Source organism: Lipotes vexillifer, unplaced genomic scaffold (genome assembly GCF_000442215.2).
Source record: "Lipotes vexillifer unplaced genomic scaffold, Lipotes_vexillifer_v1.1 scaffold129, whole genome shotgun sequence".
In the NCBI taxonomy this organism is placed as follows: domain Eukaryota; kingdom Metazoa; phylum Chordata; class Mammalia; order Artiodactyla; family Lipotidae; genus Lipotes; species Lipotes vexillifer.
Window position 1 is genome coordinate 148,246 of NW_006777287.1, and position 14,089 is coordinate 162,334.

The 14,089-nt window shown below is 39.6% G+C and overlaps 1 protein-coding gene and 1 pseudogene across 1 annotated transcript in view; one reads left to right on the forward strand and one right to left on the reverse strand.

Annotated features, from left to right (window-relative positions):
• Window positions 1–14,089, reverse strand: part of SLC9A7 (solute carrier family 9 member A7) — a 141,962-nt gene that overhangs the window by 96,577 nt on the left and 31,296 nt on the right. The gene's annotated exons all lie outside the window — the stretch shown is intronic.
• Window positions 9,576–10,103, forward strand: LOC103085397 (EKC/KEOPS complex subunit TPRKB pseudogene; annotated as a pseudogene).

Here is a 14,089-nt window from a genome sequence, read left to right on the forward strand (position 1 = left end):
CCCCCCCCCCCCCGCCAATCTTATTTCCTACTATGCTCTACACGGATCTCTTCCCTCAATCTGACCTGACAGGTTTCATCATTGCCTCCACATTTACAGACCACACATTCATTCAGCAAATATTTTTTGAGCTTCTACTATGTCCTATGCACTGTTCTAGTCTTTGGGGACACATATCAGTGAAGAAAACAAAGAGAAAGTCCTGCTCTCATGGAACGTTACTTCTAGTAGAGGGAGAAACACAAGACACAAACTTAGTAAATTACATAAGTAAAGAACATGGTAAGTGCTATGGCAAAAAATAAAGCAGAGAAAGTGTTAAAGAGAGTAGTGTGGGGTGGAAGATTGCAATTTTAGAAAGAACCAAGAGAAACTCCAGAAGAGAAAAACATAATCTTAGAATTTTTGTTTCATTTTCAAGTTCAACAGCAGACTAGACAGAGTGGCAGAGAGAACTGGCAAACTGGAAGATAAATGTGTTGAAAGAGATTCATTCATCAAGCAAATTAATATTTATTGAACATCTACCATATATCAGACATTGTGCTAGATGCAATTACTCCACATTTATACCTTCACAAACTTTCTTTTCACCTGGATTACATTCCCAGGTTAAACCTCAACTTTCTAAAGGCTACTCAAGTTTCTTGTTCATGTTGATATTTTATTTCTCTAAACAATTACTCTACTTATCATTTTAAAATAATAAATATTTGGGAATTCCCTGGCCGTCCAGTGGGTAGGACTCCGTGCTTCCACTGCAGGGGGTGTGGGTTCGATCCCTGGTCGGGAAACTAATATCCCGCAAGCTGCACGATGCAGCCAAAACAAAAAATATTTATTTGTATCACAGATCAGACCAGTTCTTAAATTATTCCATATCCCTAACTAGACTGTAAACTCCTTAAGGATTAGTTCTATAGATAAGATTTCTTTTACATCTCCCACATGGAACAGCTCAGTACATACAGTAGGCATTCAATAAACACTTGACTGTCCAATCACTACTAATTAGCTAGTTAACCTTGGGCATATTGCTTGAACCCTCCTGGGCCTCAATTTTTCCTCCTGTCAGCCAAGGTTAAGTGAGCTCTATTTGCAAAGCCAGAACTGACAGGCAGCTTTGCTTAAGCAAGGTTCAGTAGGTGAATTTTGGCCTCAACCTGACTGAGTTCAAATCTCTGCTTCTCAATTACTTCTCAATTACTTCTCAATTGATGGTTTTGGGTAAACTACTTATCATACCTTGGCTTCCTCATTTGTAAAGTAGATGTGTTAATAACAGTACCTGCCTCATAATGTTGAGGTAATATTTGTAACCAAGGACACTGTCTGTGACTGGAAAATGTAAGAATTGTGCTCAGAATACACTCATATCAAGGAAACAACACCAGAAACTCTGAGATAAGTGTGGACAATAAAGAACCAATGGGATCAGGGCTTCCCTGGTGGCGCAGTGGTTGAGAGTCCGCCTGCCGATGCAGGGGACACGGGTTCGTGCCCCGGTCTGGGAAGATCCCACATACCGCGGAGCGGCTGGGCCCGTGAGCCATGGCCGCTGAGCCTGCGTGTCCGGAGCCTGTGCTCCGAAACGGGAGGGGCCACAACAGTGAGAGGCCTGCGTACCGCGGGAAAAAAAAAGAACCAATGGGATCAAATGTCCGAGAGCCCGCGCACTCTGGAGCCTGCGTGCCACAACTAGAGAGAAGCCTGCACGCCATAAGGAAGAGCCCGCGTACCTCAACAACCCGATGCAGCCAAAAAAAAAAAAGTCAATTAAGATAAAATTCCTTAATATTATCCTTAAATTACTGTCATTACAACTGTCTAATTTTCTAAAGTTTAATTGTATATTCTATCAGCTACATCGTGGACTAAATCTATTTGGATGATGGCTGGGGATTAACCACAGTATATATTATTTCTAGGTTCTCATTTTTGTCAAAGTATGAACTTCAAAGAGTTAAAAACAAGATTCTCATTAAAATGCATAGTGAACAAATGTCAAAAATATTTAACTGCTTAATTAGGGAACAGACAGAATGGTAGAAAGCTGGTTTCAAGGAAGAAAGGAAAGATCAGTATATTCAGAGCCAATGGAAGAAAGAATGCAGAAAAAAAGATTGGTAAACTAGATTTTAAAATACTGATTTCTATGGTCTGAATGTGTGTGTCCCTCTCCTTTGCTCCCACAGTTCATATGTTGAAATCCTAACCCCCAAAGGTGATATAGTAGATGAGGGTTTTGGAAGGTCCTTAAGTCATAAGGGTAGAACCCTCATGAATCAGATTAGTGTTTTCTAAAAGAGGTTCCAGAGAGATCCCTGCCACCGTGTGACTTGACTGAACAGCTTCTTCTCTATAATGGCTCAAGTGCAGTTAGCTCCTGGAAATGGCCACAATATTGTTAATAACTATACTGTGGTCCATTGATCCTAAAATTAAAATATGAGTCCATTAATATAAGTTGTGGATTTAATCAAATTTCTGTGAGGGCACCATCATCCCTGGTTAGTTAAGAATGACAAATGCCACATATGGTCTATTTTTCAGTTTTGAGAAGTCTTTACATATACATTACTTAATATTATTCCTGGCAAAAGCACTCCAAGGTAGGCAGTGCACATATTAGCCTTATTTTTGTAAACCAAGATGCTGGAATCTACAAATAGTAAGTAGTCTGCTCAAGTACAGGTGGGTATTGAAGAGTGAAGCAATGACTCAGACCCAAGACTTCTGACTCCTAAGCCAGTGCTCATATGCATAGAAGTGGATGCACGATACATCTCCAAGTGGCTAACTGGTTAAGTGAACATTTGCAGGGCCTTAAATGGCTCTGCCTTCCAGTAACTTCTGGTAACATATGCTTATTTTTAGAGTACTTAAGCTCATAACAAATGGAAATCAGTCAAGAAAGGACTCCCTGTTGCCTGCATTACTCAGCCACTAGATGCTGAAAGCCCTGAGATGACTAAGGCAGGATCCTACTCAGTAAGACAAGAAGCCTAGCACAGAGCAGGAGTGCGGCAGTACAGGTAAGTGCTAAGGAAGCACAGAGGAGGGGAAGTAAATACCTTTCCCAAATCTGCTCTCAAACTCCCCAGTGACTCACCCTGAAAAACACTTGAAATATTGAACTGTAAGAGATCTAAGCCTATTGTGAAGGCACTAATTCTTCTCATTCAAAATACTCAGCAGCAGGAAATTGGAGGTCTAACTGATTTATACCCAAACAGGAAGGGTTGACTCTGATATCAATAAGCAAATAATTCCCAAATGACTTTCAAACCCTATTTGAAGCTGTTTTGATCATGCTTTAGTTTTTCTTAATTTTTTTCTTTTTCTTTTTTTTTCTGTTTCTCATTCCAGTTCCTTGCTGTTTGGGAAAGGGAGGACCACCCTGTCCTGAAGTCAGTTGGCTTCCAGATAAAGCCAGAAGTCTGACCTAAAAGATATGGGCTGCCCAGGACAAAAACAAAACAAAAATCCTAGGTCTGTATTCCCCACACTGTACATTTCATCCGTATGGCTCATTTATTTTGCAACTGGAAATCTGTACCTCTTAATCTCCCTCACCTATTTCTCTTCTCCCCTCACCCTCATACATATACCACATCTTCTCTATCCATCAGTAATTATACAATATCTCCATAGGGTGACAGATGGTAACTAGACTTATCCTGGTGATCATTTTGAAATGTACAAAAATATCAAATCGCTACACTGTATAACAAGAACTAACACAGTGGTGTAGGTCAATTACACTTCAAAAACAAACAAACTCATAAAGAGATCAAATTTGTGGTTACCAGAGGAGGGCGGGGTCAGGGGGGAGGAGGAGGAACTGGATGAAAGTAGTCAGAAGGTACAAATTTCCAGGTATAAGATAAATAAGTACCAGGGATATAATGTACAACATGATTAATGTAATTAACACTGCTGTATGTTATATATGAACGTTAGTAAGGGAGTAAATCCCAAGAGTTCTCATTACAAGGAAAAAAAAGATTTTCTATTTCTTCAATTTTGTATCTGTATGAGATGACGAATGTTCACTAATCATTTCATGATGTATATAAGTCAAATCATTATGCTGTACACCTTAAACTTATACAGCGCTGTGTATCAATTTTCTCTCAATAAAACTGGAAGAAAAAAAGAGCTTAAAGCAACAAAAAAAGAGAATAAACTTTAAAGACACTTAATGTGGATGTAATATTTAACTCTTTATGTAATTATAAAATAAACAAATGATAACTTAGAAAAACCTAGTCCTGGTTCTCCATCCTGGACATTTGGTCACATGAGTTATGCCAAAGCAGTCACTAGAATAATCTAATTACATTTTCCCCCCAAATAATGAAATAATTGGGAAGGGGGTGTCACATTCTTGAGCATTGCAGACAGGAGCTATGTCATAAAAAGCAAAGTGCAGCTACAGTCTATATTCCTGGAAAATACTCCAAAGGTGCTCCAAGTAATATAAAATGGTCATATATAGTATAGACATTAATTATACAAAGGGTCAAGTGACTAGAAATCCCACTTAGTACCACAAAAATTGCCCTAATATTTCTCTTGTTAATTTATATTATGTTTGGGTAATAAAGTGTTAAAGTCACTGAGAAAAAAATACTGTTCAAGGAAGTCTAAGCAGTCCTCTTCTTAAATATCCTAATAAATACTGACGTAGGGTCATCCAAAATCTTCATTCTCCTTAGAAACATACTTTAATATATATCCAACTGATTAAAATGACTTAAAGTAAAAACACAAATCTAGTTAAAAGATTAATGAATACAGTAAGAAAAAGAACAGAAAAAAATCCATAATCAAAAAAAAGAAAAAAAGTTATCTGAGGAAAACCAAAGAAAATAAGCTTAAAATTCTGTACTTTTTGCTGACAAGAGCAAAGTGAAAACACAAGAATAAACATGACTTTCATTTTCTAGCCTAAGGGTTAATAAATTTTTAAATTGTTGTTATAGTTACTAACTTTTTTTATTTTTTAGATTCCACATATGATATCATACAGTATTTGTCTTTCTGTGCCTGACTTATTTCACTAAGCATTATACCCTCCAAGTCCACACATGTTGTTGCTAATGTCAGTGCTGATGGACACCTAGGTTGCTTCCATATCTTGGCTATTGTAAATAATGCTGCCATGAATGTTGGGGTGCACGTATCTTTTTGAATTAGTGTTTTCATTTTCTTCAGATATATACCCAGGAATGGAACTGCTGGATCATATGGTAGTTCTAGTTTTCGTTTCTTTTCTTTTTTAACTTTTTATTGGAGTATAGCCGATTAACAATGTTGTGATAGTTTCAGGTGCACAGTAAAGCAACTCAGCCATAAATACTAAGGGTTGATTAAATTAAAAAATTATTTTGTTGGTCCTGTGCTCTAAGAAGAATCTGTCTCAGGGTCTTTGTGGAAATTGAGGGAAAGACGACCACTAAGGTCAACAATAGCCTTAATAACATTTTTCTCCAAAACGCAAAGGTATTCCATATATACCTAGCCCTCAGAGAAAACTAAAGACATGATGTCAGTTTGATTCTATAAGGACAACTCTGGGGGTGGAACACTGGAGGGCAAAAGACTATGGTCCAATCTTTCATTTCCTGGTGTTGTAGGCTGAAATTATTTTTTAAAGAATTAATAAGTAATATATTCCTTAAGAACATTCTCAAATTCTAAAATTTTCAGCCAGGCTTCTGACACAAGCAGGATGAATGACCAACATGACTAAGATCATTACTGAGGACCTCAATAGCTGTTTATTTAAAAGCTCTATAAGCTACAGTTTCCAAGTGTATCTTCTTGCCTGCTAAAGAAAGGTTCTAAAATCACAAACAAGATTTCCTCAGAAAGCAACTCTGGTTCAAGCACTTGAGCAATTACTTGATTCAAGCACAAAAGCTTGGTACCACTGAGGGGCACCGCATCACCTCCACATCATATCATTTCCCAGTCCTCCCAACCCTGCTTCTTAAGTACTCACTCTTCCTGCTCATCATAGCGAGTTAGTAGTTCAACTTACTAACATTACTTTGGTTCAGTCTCCTGCCTGGACTTTACACAATAATTTCTTAACTTTCCTCTCCGCTTCTAACCTGGTTCCCTAATCATCCATTCTCCAACCACCACCAGACTAACTTCTCTGAATCACAAATAAGGCTAGTCATGCCATAGCCCTGCTTAAAATTCTTCAGTGACTTCACTGCCCCTGGAAAAGAAACCCAAGCTTCTTAACATGGCATTCAAGGCCCACAAAGGCCTGGCATCTGCCACCTCTCCAGTTTCACTTTCTACCACCATCTGGCCCTCACACATAAACACTCGTCCTATTCAACACCTCAGAGACGGACTTCCTTAGCTGTCCAGTGGTTAAGACTCTGCACCTTCCAATGCAGGGGATGCAGGTTTGATCCCTGGTCGGGGAACTAAGATCCCACATGGCATGCAGCTTGGCTAAAAAATAAAATAAAATAAAAAACAAAAATACACCTCAGAGTGCCCCTCACTCACCTTGCTATCATCCTGACAATGATGTCCTCCAAGACCTTCCTCACAGCATTGGCAGAGAGGAGAAAAGGAAAAAAAAAGAGAGAGAGAAAAAGGAAGACAAGAAAAATAGAGAAGAAGGGAATCTCAGCTAAGGGGGCCTCTCATCCAAATAAACCCTGGGGATCTCTGAGATGATGTATCAAAGCAAAACCACCCACACATACAGACTGCCAAGACTATATCCTGAATTCCCAGAGCAAAATCTCTCCAAAAAGTGATAAAGCATATGAGTGGATGTTAAAGATGAAGTCTCTTGATACACGAAAACCCAAACTTAGGAACAAACAGATTGAAGAAAGGACTTCAAATCGCATTCCCACAAGATGATTAGCTCTGGTCCAAATACATATAATGATATTAATAGTGCTTTTAAAATATATTTCCTGTGTTGGTTATCTTACTGATCCTATTTGAAGATATAATTTAACTTTGAGTTGATCTTACAAAATTCTAGTAAATATTTTTATTCTTAAATGAGTTTAATATAACAGCCTGCTTAGGTTCAAGTGTTCCAACAGATAATGTTCTTTTTACTTCTAAAATTAAATTACTCAATGAGAACTGCCAGAAAGAGACTTTATTAATAATTCTCCAGAATGATAGAGAACACACAAGATATGTTTCCATTTTACCACTCTAATCAGCTAGCAGAAGAGTGGAATTTTCAAAGATGCAAATAGTTCACCTAGGTCATGTTACCCTGGATAGAAATCAGAGCTGCAAGAGAATAGGAGACTGAGGGAAAAGAGCACATCCCTCAGCCTCTGGTTTCTCTGGCTTACAAATCTAGAGCAAATGGTCCTCTTTCTTTAAATTTATCCATTCAGCTTCCAAGAAATAAGCAAGTTAGCTGTGAAATTCAGTTTCCTGTAAAGTCATCTTCAGATGCTTCACAGTTTTAAATTATTATAAGTATCACAACACGGCTTGGATTCCAAAGTGAAGGGCCAGGATTGAGAAAAGACCCTCCCCTCCATGCATCACCATCCAACCCAATGCAGACTATGGAGACTCTCAGTCAGCCAGTATTGGAGCCATCACGAAGAAGGCCATCATGGGCCTTGCCTTTATGGACCTTGTGGTGTAGTGCGGGTAGGGAGGAGTAGCCAATAAAAAAGTAAATCAAGGGCTTCCCTGGTGGTGCAGCGGTTGAGAGTCCGCCTGCCGATGCAGGGGACACGGGTTCATGCTCCGGTCTGGGAAGATCCCACGTGCCACGGAGCGGCTGGGCCCATGAGCCATGGCCGCTGAGCCTGCACATCCGGAGCCTGCGCTCTGCAACGGGAGAGGCCACAACAGTGAGAGGCCTGCGTACGGCAAAAAAAAATAAAATAAAAAAGTAAATCAAGAGAAGAGATGATTATGTATTGTGCTAAGTGCTGTCAGTGAAAGCAGTTGGTGACATGCACCAACAAGGGGTACTTTTTTTTCCATTTTGCTTCCTACATTCTCAATAAACATATAACTTCATGGTTTGGACTATTAATTGCACAAACACTAGAACAAACATGGATTTTCTATTCTAGTCTAAGGGTTGATAAACCAAAAATCTATTTTGATGATCCTGTGCTCTATGAAAAATTGCCTCTGGTTTTTTGTGGAGGGGTGGGTGACTGGGTACCAGGATCAGCAACAGTCTTAGTGGTACTTCGTCACAAAATGCAAAGGTGTTCCACACATGAGTAGCCTATGAACACAGGTTTCAAAATAAGCATAAAGCCTTAACTTAGAGTTTAATTATACTTTAGAGTCATCACTACCTTAATGTTTAAACATCTGTTTAAGTCCTCCTAATAAGGGAGAAATGCCTGTTTGTTTATGGATTTTCTAAATATAAATGCAGTGATCTATGGCTTTAAAAAAACACTTTGTTACAATGTTAGTTAATCTAGCTAATAAGAGTTATTTGCAGAAAATGGAACATAAGAGAGAGTAACAGAGGTTTTTCATGTACAAGTAAAAACTGTTTCCTCCCCAAATCTTAGTTACCCGAATTATTCTAAGATTATTTGTAAAAACTAAAGTTCAGTGAGGCAAGAAAAGAGTTTTATCAACCCCACTTATGACATTTAATTTAAGCATTTCACACAAAGAACTGGAGTATTAAAGAAAGTAACCAAAAAAGAGATAGATGCTGATCACAAAGTCTTTTCACAGGCACATATACCAATAAAACCATGAAAAAGAGCATTACATAAGTGATCTGAGTGCTCCAAAACTTTAAATACAAAGTTACTCCTTTGTGTCTGTGGGTCATTGTAACAATGAGACTGCAATTTACCAGATGCCATTCACAAGTTCTGCTGTGGGCTCAAGGTATGGGGGGGACCTCCAGAAGATTCTTCCACAGTAAGCAGTAACCTTCTGTCATTTTAGGCCACCACACAGAAATAACTGTCACTCACAGCTTCAGTCACAGAGTGGGATGTATCATGTTTCATTCGGTACAAAATAGGACAATGAAAATACCAATAACTTGATCAATACTGTGGACAAAAAAATGTTGCCTGCCATTTCAGTAAACAAAGAATGTTGCCTGCCATTCAGGTACCCAAATGTTGCCAGCCACCCTGAGGGGAATTCAGGATGGGGGAAAAACAGGATACTGGCCCTAAATAGTTAAGACTCATATCAAAGGAATAATTTGATATTATCAATATTATCAATAAGCATAGACTCTGGCATCTTTCCACACATAGAAAAGCACACTAAAACCTCAAGTTAAAACATAACTTGAGGGTGGGAATGGAAGACGCAGTCCCAGCAACCATTTTCTAGACAACGGATGTGATCCTCGGCGTCCTCATTTATCGAGCCCCTCCCGAGGCCCGGCCCTAGGACGCAACCCGGCAATGATCTGCTTAGTCTCTCCCTGATGTATCAGCTGACAATACATCATCCTGATAAGGCCGCGACTCATCAAAGTAGTGACAGAGGAGCTCGTAGAATAGGGAGCTAGTCCTGGGTTCTGGGCGCGCTGAATCTTGCTTATCGATGAAATGCAGTTAACACATCAGCTGGACCTATTTCCCGAATACAGGGTGACCCTTCTGTTATTTAAAGGTGTAAAAAATGCTGGAGACTTGAGAAAAAAGGCCATGGAAGGTGCCATTGATGGCTCATTAATAAATCCTACAGTGATTGCCAATCCATTTCAGATGCTTGTGGCAGCAAACAAAGCAGTTCACCTCTACAAAATGGGAAAAATGAAGACAAGAACTCTATCTACTGAAATTATTTTTAATCTTTCCCCAAATAACAATATTTCAGAGGTCTTGAAAAAATTTGGTATCTCGGCAAATGACACTTCAGTTCTGATTGCTTATATTGAAGAGGGAGAAAAACAAATAAATCAAGAATACCTAATATCTCAGGTAGAAGGTCATCAAGTTTCTCTCAAAAATCTCCCTGAAATAACAAATATTACGGAAGTCAAAAAGATATATAAACTACCTTCACAAGAAGAAAGAATTGGGACATTATTGGATGGTATCATTTGCAGGATGCCAACAAAAGATGTTTTGTGAAATGATAGAAATATTAAAAATTTTCAGCAATTATAAAAACCATTCATTATTTTTTCCAGATTATAAAATCTATTATGTTTCTTGTAGAAAAATTTAAAGCACAGAATGGTAACAAAGGAAAAAAAATAAAACCATTCCTGATCCTAAAAAAAAAACAAAAAACAAAAAAAACATAACTTGAGATGTCTGTTTTTTGTGATCAGCAGTAATCTTTTGATGTTTGACTACATGGTTTTTTTGGTTGGTTTGTTTGGGTTTTTTTGGGTTTTGTTTTTTTAGCAAAAACTCCTATATATATATCCTGGCTCCTCCCTTACCTCTTTGTATCAGTTCTTCAGAGAGCCTGTGAGAGGCTATCTCCCAGTAAGGTCTCGAAATAAAACACAACTCTCAACTCTTAGGTTCTGTGGGGTTTTTTCAGTTGATAATATATTTCAGCAACCTCTGGTCAGCCAGCAGTGAGAGGAAGCTGAAGTGCTGTGATAAAACATCAGGCTGCTTGCAATGTCGACCTAGAAACCAAATCACTGCTTTGTAGCAAAGAATAAAAATCATGATACAAAAGCCACATTCAATCTACCGACCTAGCAAAAGAAAGATGAATAAAATACATAAATCACTACCACATGTAACTGGAGGACTTGATATGAGAAGCAATATATTACATTGGGTTGGCCAAAAAGTTCGTTCAGGTTTTTGGTAGCATCTTACAGAAAAACCCAAACGAACTTTTTGGCCAACCCAATAAAATAATATAATGTGGTATTATAAGGCTCATCTTTGAAAAGGAACAATTTGCTTTCTTTGCTGTGACTAAAGGGCCTGGGTTGGGCAGTCCATGTATTAACAATGAGATTTCTCATAAGAAAAGGTAAAAAACCTCAACAGAGCAATGTCTGAAGCCCTGAGCTAGCCCCAAGTGCACACCCATTGCTCAGACCTTGCCTGGGTTTCCTCCCAAAGCAAACTCCCTCACTCTCCTATGAAGAGGCGAAGCAGGAGACTGCAAAAGCATCACAGCCATGAGCCCTGCAAAAGATGCCAAGAGGAACTTTGAGGAAAGGGCTGCCTCAATAGCAGAGGGCGTCAACAGATGTGAAGTGAGGCCCTATAACTGTAGCATAAGCCTTCCCTTGGCTTGTACAGGGGTACAATCCACGGGGTAGGTGCTCTCCTCACCCATGTAAGGAATCCGTGCTCCCCAGAAACTGCCCAATGACATAACTCTGTACAGCTGTAACCTGAATGAGCATTCTGACTCAGTCATCAACGATAACCTTAAAAAAACAACTACTAATTCCATTCTTTTGCTATGATGAAGAATGCAGAAGAGAAGCTAGAGGAATTGGAATGGTTCAAAGCAGGGATTCTGGAGCCAGACTGCCTGGGTTCAAATCTCAGCTTAAGGGACTTCCCTGGTGGTCCAGTGGTTAAGAATCTGCCTTCCAATGCAGGGGACGCGGGTTCAATCCCTGGTCAGGGAACTGGAATACCACATGCCTTGGGGCAACTAAGCCTATGCGCTGTAACTACTGAGCCCACGAGCCACAACTAGAGAGAGAAGCCCGTGCACCACAACGAAAGATCCCACAGGCTGCAAAGAAGATCCTGTGTGCCGCAACTAAGACCCGATGCAGCCAAATAAATAAATTAAATAAATAAATAAATATTTTAAAAATCTCAGCTTCACCGTTTACTAAGCTGGATGACCTCAGCCAAGCTACTTCTTTTTGCCTCAATTTTCTCATCAGTAAATGGTAAATGGCATTGTGTTGTTATGAGGAACTGAGTTCATATTTATAAAGTGACCAGAATAGTACTTGGCACATATTAAGAGCACTGTTTATTAAATTTTTAATTTTAAAAAGTAAAATAAAATAAAATAATGAAATAAAATAGTTTACACAGCTAGGAAGAACCCCTGACCCCATTCAGACCTCTCATCAGAGCTGTAGTTGGAGTTCTGTTCTCTCTTCTGCCCCAGACCACTTAACAGAACTGCTAACGGGAGTCTCAGTGCCATGATGGGTACAGATATTCACTATTCTCACCTTCTCATTGCTATAACCCTGATTCAGGTCCTCCTCATCCCCAACACAACCACTCTAAAGGCATCTCCCCAGCTGGTATTACTAACCTCTCATTCCCAGGCATCAGTGCAGTTGCAGTGATGGGTTCAAGCTTGCAATCAGACTCCCAAGACCCAAACAGGTTTTCAGTTAATACAACATTTACTTCGCTTTAGAGTAGGATACGGACAGGAAATACATCAGGGACAGCAGCTTCATCTCCATGGGCATCTCCATGGGAAGCCCAGAAGCCATCCCAGTACACAGTTCTTCTGTCCCCTCACCCACACCGGTGCCACAGTGGGAGCCAAGATGTTTAGGGGTCTTGTTGAGACACCACAGCCCCTTTTCCCATCAGTCTTTTATACCATCCTCTGCAGGCTAAAGGTCCACACTCCAACTGACACCTCCCCAAGCCAGGTGCAGCTCCATACAACAACCGAGGCAGACACAATATCCCCCAATTATCTTAACTCGACTGTTTCCAAAGACACAGAGTATGGGAGACCCAGATCATTCTTAAGGCAGGTCTAAATCAACCCAAACCTTTGCTCACAAAAGATTCTGTTCCCTGAATCCTATGTTTCCTGTGTTATGCCCTACAGTGATCCCCACATGCCCTAACCTCAGCCACACAGCCTGACCTGGCTTTCGGTGCACCATAGACAGTTGTGTTCCATTCAGTGTCAACTCCTTGGGTGCAGAGCCTTTTCTTTATTTCCTCTTCCCACTACTCGGCACCGCAGCATAGTCTCTTAAACCTGAAAAACTCAGCAAAACATTAACTGCATTTAAGCAACTAATAAAGCTGGGCCATCCAAAGAAGACATACAGATGGCCAAGACGCACATGAAAAGCTGCTCAACATCACTAATTATTAGAGAAATGCAAGTCAAAACTACAATGAAGTATCACCTCATACCGGTTAGAATGGGCATCATCAGAAAATCTACAAACAACAAATGCTGGAGAGGGTGTGGAGAAAAGGGAACGCTCTTGCACTGTTGGTGGGAATGTAAATTGATATAACCACTATGGAGAACAGTATGGAGGATCCTTAAAAAACTAAAAATAGAACTATCATATGACCCAGCAGTCCCACTACTGGGCATATACCCAGAGAAAACCATAATTCAAAAAGACACATGCACCCCAATGTTCATTGCAGCACTATTTACAATAGCCAGGTCATGGAAGCAACCTAAATGCCCATCGACAGACGAATGGATAAAGAAGATGTGGTACATATATACAATGGAATATTACTCGGCCATAAAAAGGAACGACATTGGGTCATTTGTAGAGATGTGGATGGACCTAGAGACTGTCATACATAGCGAAGTAAGTCAGAAAGAGAAAAACAGATATCGTATGTTAACGCATATTTGTGGAATCTAGAAAAATGGTACAGATGAACCAGTTTGCAAGGCAGAAATAGAGACACAGATGTAGAGAACAAACCTATGGACACCAAGGGGGGAAAGCGAGGGTGGGGTGGTGGTGGTGGGATGAATTGGGAGATTGGGATTGACATTTATATACCAATATGTATAAAATAGATAACTAATAAGAACCTGCTGTATAAAATAAAACTCAAATAAATAAATAAAATAAAGCTGGGTCACAATTATTCTGCTACAGTGAAGGAATGCTACGTCATTTTCTCAGTGTCTGGATGACAGTGAGGACACACATGAAATGTTAAAGACCGAAAGCCTAATCCAAACCACTCTCTCGATTTTTCTGTTTCTCTTGCTGGAAGAAGCAGCTCCAGAGGGATCATAGAGCTAATTTCTTAATAACCTCCTCCACATAGCACTCCCATAGCAGTCCTTGTGAGAAGGGTCTGTGTCCCTGTACAATAAATAGCCACAAATACTTGGGTAGTCAACATATGACTTAATTTTGTGAAAATCA